The following is a 7,660-nucleotide window of genomic DNA, read 5'->3' on the forward strand; positions in this document are numbered from 1 at the left end:
CTGATAGGGATGCATCAATCGACCAGTAGGTATTCATCGGTCGACCGAATGCCTTCATCGGTCGACTGTCCAGTGTGACATTTTTCCGTTCCTGCAGTGTGCATGTATCGGTTGACTGGTTATTTCTAACAGTCGACCGACCAGAGTTTTTTCTTGTTCCATGTCTTTTTCAACAATTCTCCACATCGACGAAGTATTCTCAAAACTGAGCCGACACCAATAAGAGTACCAACATGTTGTCTCTCCAAATCCGACTGCACTAATGTGGTTTTCTACGTACCCCCTCTCCTAAGGATCAAACCGCTCGTAGTTCATCCAAATGGCCTCAACAGCCTCAACAAGCACAAATGTGCAACAAATCTCTACAATGATCAAACTTGCTGCTAGGGACCACCTTCGTGAGCATATCTGCTGGGTTGTCTTTGGTGTGGACCTTCACAAACTCCACATCACCATCTTCAAGAACATCATGGATGAAGTGATAGGGAACGTCAATATGTTTTGTCCTCGCATGAAAAACTTGATTCTTTGCCAAATAGATAGCACTCATGTTATCACAATGAATGGTGACAGACCGCTATGAAACACTAAGGTTTTCCAAAAGTCCTCGAAGCCAAATTGCCTCCTTAACAACCTCTGTAATCGCCATATACTCTGCCTCTATCGTCGACAAAGCAACTGCAGGCTGCAAGGTGCTTCTCCAACACACCGGCACACGGGTTAAGGTGAACACATACCCCCATCGTCGACCGGCACTTATTTAAATCTCCAGCATAGTCGGAAACTACGTATCTAATGCATAACTGCCACCACCAGTGTCCTAATCAAACATCAAACCAACATTGAGAGTACCTTGAATGTACCTCAATATCCACCTCATAGCATCCCAATGACCCGGATCCAAGTCATGCATGTATCGTGAAACCATGCTAACTGCATGTGATAGATCCGGCCTTGTACATACCATTGCATACATTAAACTTCCCAATGTGCTTGCATAAGGAGTCTTCGACATCAATGCTTTATCTTCAACTAACTTCGGTGAAAGATCAGCTGAAAGCTTCAAATGGTCTCCCAAAGGTACAATGACTGACTTCATCTCTATACTAACATTGAATCGCTGTAATACCTTCTTCAAATAAGCCACCCGTGTTAAACAAATTATGTCATTATCTCTGTCTCTGTCAATCTCCATTCCCAAAATGCATTTTGCTTCACTCAAATCCTTCATTTCAAACTAGCTAGAAAGCTATATCTTCAGTTTATCTATGGTGGATCTGAAAATGGAAATAACTAATATGTTATAGGCATCTAAAAATACCTATAGGTTCCCGCACGCAGCTCGAGACAAAGAGAAGACGATGAACGTTGCTATCCGAGTCACAGAAACTCATTTAACGATGACAAGCGCATGAAGTGAGTCAACGAACCATGCAAAGCAACGGAACTTCGGAATAACGGAAACACGAATGGGTTAGGAGCTACACTTCGCTTACGAAAAACAAAGTGCCCCTCATACCCTGTTTACTCCACATATGATTCAATCATGGAAGCTCGTAGATCTCCTCATCGGCTTTCCGACGCATTTTGAATCACGTGATTCCAAGTTCGAATGACGAAGATACGGCGAAATGGACAGAATGCATGGAACAGTGCTCCAGGCTTCAACGAGACACCCATAGGTGTCTCAACCAAAGCTTGGCCAAGACACCAAGAGGTGTCTCGGCCAAGGCTTGGCCGAGACACCCATAGGTGTCTCGGACCTTTTAGAGCTGTTTTGACTATGATTCACTTTGAAACAGAAGAAGATCAAAAGATAAAAGTTATAGATATCCTTGTTAGCTTTCTAATGCCATCTTGGATCAACTAATTATAAGATCATATGAGAGAGATAAAGCTAAAATATCAAAGATAATACAAACTACATCAGAATTCCAAGACAGTGTTGGTGTCTCGGAGAGGAATGGAGATTTTGGTCATGATTCGATTCGGATATAAAGAAGCTCAAAAATAAAAGTTATAGATATCTTCATCCATTTTCTAATGTATCTTGAATCATATTATTTAGAGGTCATATGAGGAAGTTAGAACCAAAATACCCGAGACAACCATTAGTATCTTGGCCAAGGCTTGGCCGAGACACCCATAAGTGTCTCGGACATTGTAGAGCTATTTTAACTATGATTTGCTTTAAATCTAAAAAAGCTCAAAAGATAAAAGTTGTAGAGTTCCTTGTTAAATTTCTAATGCATCTTGGATCACCTCATTCCGAGATCGTATGAGAGAAATAGAGCTAAAATACCCGAGACACCCACTGGTGTCTCGGCCAAGGCTTGGCTGAGACACCAAGAGGTATCTTGGACTTTGTAGAGCTGTTTTGACTACCTTATAATCTGAAGAAGATAAAAAGATGAAAGTTATAGATATCCTTATTATCTTTCTAACGTATCTTGGATCAACTCATTCTGAGATCGTATGAGAGAGATAAAGCCAAAATACCAAAGATAGTACAAAGTGCCTTAGAATTCCGAGACAGTGTTGGTGTCTCGGAGAGGAATAGAGATTTTGGTCATGATTCGATTCGAATATGAAGAAGATGAAAAGAAAAAAGTTGTAGATATCTTCATCATCTTTCCAATGCGTCTTGAATAATATTATTTGGAGGTCATATGAGAAAGTTAGAACCAAAATACCCGAGACACCCACTGGTGTCTCGGCCAAGGCTTGGCCAAGACACCCATAGGTGTCTCGGACCTTATAAAGCTGTTTTGACTATGATTCGATTTAAATCTAAAGAAGCTCAAAAGATAAAAATTGTAGAACTCCTTGTTAATTTTCTAATACATCTTAGATAAACTCATTCCGAGATCATATGAGAGAGATAGAGCTAAAATACCCGAGACACCCACTGGTGTTTCGGCCAAGGCTTAGCCGAGACACCCATAGGTGTCTCGGAACTTATAGAGCTGTTTTGATTATAATTCTCTTTGAATTTGAAGAAGCTTAAAAGATAAAAGTTGTAGAGCTCCTTGTTAGCTTTCTAATACATCTTGGATCAACTTATTTCGAGATCGTACGAGTGTCTCGGCCAAGCTGAGACACCCACAGGTGTCAGCAGCCCCGAAAATCGATTTTTGACAGTTTTAAGTTGTTTTTTAATGTTAACCACCTGGATTTGTTCCAACTGATCTGAATCTATCCAAGAACATGATAAAGTGGTTACAACTGAAGATAAGAATGAATTGATCATTCTTATCCGAAAATAGAGGTCCCAAAGCCTATAAATACAGCTCCAGGGCCTTCATTTTTTCAGATCTGGAATTCTCGAACATTGGCGAAGCCCTGCTAAATTGAAGACTAAAGGAGCACAAATTTCAGAATGGAGAAGGAGATCAAATCAAGTTTGTCGGCATAAAGAAGAGGAGCTCGTCAGATCTATACTTCCCAGTCCTTTGCCTTGAGATTGTCCCGTTACAGTGATCTTGAGAAGAGTGATTATCTCGCCGTTGCCAAGATAATTGCTTCGGCTTCCTGATTCCCTCGTGAATCAACGAAGCTCCGGATTTGATCTGATCATTTGGTGGTCCACGGATACTAATGTCCCCGTCACATGCCAAGATCCCACGCAAGCAGCAGGCGATAAACATCCGTTGTGCAGTTTAATGAGAGTTGTACTTTTTTTTATTTTCATTGTGTAAAGGTCTTATAAAAAGACTAACTTTTGTTTTCATTGTAACGTTTGAGGTTGTAATAAACACAACATTAAACAAATCGATTTTCTCCCCAAACAAGCTGGCGACCACAGTGGGAGCTAACAGCTTCGCTGTCGAAGCTGTCGTGATACAACCAACGATCAAGATCCTGGTGAATGAAGAGGTCAAATTTGAATTCAACCAGCAGAAGTTCGAGGAGTACGTCTCCTCATCCTCCTCCAGATCCGCCTCTCTTCACAAGTGCAGGAAAGCATCCTCCTCCCAAAAGATCCACTGGTCTTCAGATCTAAAAACCCAAGAAGGCAATCTCCCCGCTACCGCTGCCGCAGTTGCACCTCGCAATGATCCATCGGCGTCCGATGAAGCCAAAGCCACAGATCCGAACACCTTTTCAAAGAGGGCTCGTTAGAGGCGCCGCCAACGTCTCGCCCGCCAATGGGCTAAGGCTTTAGAGAAAGTGGACGGACTTCGCTACCAAGTGGATCTAGAGTTCAGAAAGCACCAAGTGACTAAGCCGTTGCCACAACAAGCATCAGAGTCCTCCTCCCAACCGTCAACTAACAAATGGGTTCGTGTCAAATAAACCCGTTCTACTCTCGAGGAGCGTATCCAGAAACATCATGCACTACTTGCGCATGCACGGATTCTCACATAAGAAGCACAAAAATTGTAGCAGAAGGAGGTGGTTAAGAAAACACCAAGATCTAAGAAGATTTGGGTGCTGAAGGCTAAAACAACACCTCTACCCGACAAGAGACACCAGTCATGTCTCTCGCTTGATTCCATATCCGAGGCTGTTCCCCAGCCTTCGTCAACTTCAGATCCCGTTCCTATTGCTCCCGCACCTCCGGTGAAGCCCTACGATAGCGTGGATCTCTCCAAATCTAGAATTTCGTTGAAGGATCGCCTAGGTCCTCTACATAAAGATCGAAACTGATTTGTGATCAAAGAACGCTTGGGCATAGTGAATGAACCCCGAGCAGCACATTGAGCTGGGGATCGTACTTGCCCTTGCAACAAGTCTGAGCCTTCTCGTAAGGAGAAAACTCCTATAACTGATCCTATCGGACTGCGTGTCGAAGTCCAAGAGCCCGTTAAGGTCCCATGCTCACGAAGGTGTAGCTCAAAACGTGCGACCTTGAGAGTGCCAACAAGGCGATGAATCCTCAGAAGGAAACATGTTCGTCAGACAAAGACGTTATACCTGAGAAGCTGTGCCAACACACAATAGATTGCTCCGGTCATCATGCCGATGTGTTGAACTATCAAGCTGGGGGTATGAACAAATCTCAAAAGAGAGATACCCGAGAAATAGACTTTCATTGTCTGTGTGCCGAGCTTATCAGGGAAGTATTATCAGCGTATAGCTACCCCAATACCGCTCTACAGAGGGTCTCGATATTCCAAAGGCTTTCTTCTAAAGCGTTGAAAACTAAGCCAAAGCGTTTCCATAGAAAAAGGTCAGCTACGCAAGATGACGAATTCCCAGAGATCACTATCAATATGGTCGATAAAGGGAAGTCAACACAAAGTTTCAGTCCTCGTCATTTTTCAGACGTATCCCAACGTATAACTCGGTTATGTGCGAGAACTACTAGACGTAGAGACTATCAGAGAATGCAGAGGGGATTATCCTCGGATGATGAAGCATCAGATGCCAACTCTACAATCGCTTTTGACAATACGACATCCAGTCTAGGATAATCCCGTGAGGCACTTATGATTAATATCGAGAAAGTAGCCAAAATGGTTGAGGATGCTCTAGATAAGCAGAAAGAAGTCAAATCAGATAGGTGAATCCAGGCGTCACAACAATATCAGTCAAACAGCTAGCGATTCAGACGTGGATGAATACATCAATGCTGATAACCCTCCCGTTGACCATAATATTAGGGTAGACCCACTGAGAATAACAATGCTGGGGGTGGTCCTACCAATGATGATAATACCAAGGGTGGCCGCAATGTTCCTCCTCTTAGAAATCATCCAAAGCATGATACAGACAAGGATGAAAAGATGAAAGACCTCTAGAATAAAATCAATGCTCTGATGTCTGCTCGAGAGGTGAAGAAGATCGGCATTCTGTGTCCCTACCCAAGAGAGTGAGAGTCGATCCCGTATCCAACGAAGTTCAACCTGATCAACTAAGAAGACCGACATTCCGTGTCCCTACCCGAGAGAGTGGGAGTCGATCCCGTACCCGGCGAAGTTCAACCCGATCAACTTCACGTCGTTCGACGGGAAGGGCTCGCCCACTCAACATCTGATCTACTTCAAGTCCCACTTGGGTATGATCTTCGATAATGAAGCCTTAATGGTTTGGTCATTATTTGGCACCCTTCACGAGCCTACCTCCGATTGGTACCATCGTCTCAAGTCTGGAAGCATCAACAGCTGGGATGACATGGAGAACCTGTTCCTCGCTCACTTCTTTGATGATGACACCAATGTGTCAATCAGGACACTATTCGATGAGAAACAAGAAGACGATGCGACAGTCAACGACTTCATCAAGCGCTTCCGGAATAAGGCGATGAACTGCCAAGATCCGATCACATAGGACTTCATCCTCCAAACCTGTCATAACAACCTCTCTTTGGACGTGTTGAAAGTTATGGGAGTAGCACACTCCAATACCTGGAAAGAGTTTAAGGTGCATGGAGAGCGGACCGAATGCTTCCTCAGAAGGAAGAAAGCTGAAAGAAGCCAACCGACGGCTAACCCTTTGAACTCGAGCTTCGTCTCCCATGGTAAGGGGAAGGCACATGCAGCAGTCGTTGACGTTAATCAGATGTCACAATAGCAATCACGGAGATAGCAAAAGACTTCAGGTCTAAGACTCCAAAAAGAGTACTCCTTCAAGGACGAAGATGTTCCAGCTATTTTCGAATCCCTCCTTGAGAACAACAACTTCAAGCTACCACCTATCGCAAATCAGGAGGAAGCTGACAATACTTTGGATCCAAAGTACTGTACGTACCACAGGAGGATCCTTCATCCTACTAAGGCTTGCTTCACTCTCAAGAATAGCATTCAAACCTTGATTGAAGCCGGCATTATAACGCTGGGATAAACCGAATGAGAAAGGCAGCACTCCGAAGAGTATACGAGTATAAACTGTTTCTCAATACTCCAACAAGTATATGAGTCTAAACTGTTTCCTTTCTTTTACTGGAAGTTCCTAGAGAGTGTCATGCCTGGTATTCTTAAGGATAACCCGATCATCCAACTAAGTATAATGTTAAACCCGGTTTCACAAAGAAAGCTGGTGGTGGATAATTCATGTAATGGGAAGTTTTCGGAAGAATGTTACATGTAATATTCTTAGGGATAACCCGGTCACTACAAGAAGGTGATGAATAAGAAACTCTCACACAAACTCCCGCTACATCGGTGCACTCAACACTCTTATTGTTAGAGTCCGGACATAGTACTCAGAATTTTAGTCTCCTGATCATTGACAATTGTCAAACCCCTTCATGTTAAGTATTTATCACTTAACACCAGTGACTCTCTTCGAGTGATTGGTACGGATCAACACTCCCATTGTAATTTGTACTTCCACTCTCAATGTTCATTTGGTCAAACCTTCCTATAGTTAGGACCACAACCAAAGACAAAATCCCCTCTCGATTCCTTCAATGAATGAGAGGTCCACAAATTGAGCGATCAAACCTATAAAAGTTAGGATCATCTCAAAACTCCTCACTCGGTCAAACCTTCCTACAGTTAGGACCACAACCAAAATTCTCTCTCGATTCCTTTTCAAATTGAGCGATCAAACCTATAAAAGTTAGGATTGTCTCAAACCCCCACTCAGTCAAACCTGTAAGCAGTTAGGGCCGAAATCAGAATTCCCTTTCGATAAACGATAGGCTTTCTCTCCTCCCCCTTCGGTCAAACCTATAAAAGTTAGGACTAAAATCAGAATTTTTTTTAGATCAAGT

Source organism: Asparagus officinalis, chromosome 9, assembly GCF_001876935.1.
Source record: "Asparagus officinalis chromosome 9, Aspof.V1, whole genome shotgun sequence".
Classification (NCBI taxonomy): Eukaryota; Viridiplantae; Streptophyta; class Magnoliopsida; order Asparagales; family Asparagaceae; genus Asparagus; species Asparagus officinalis.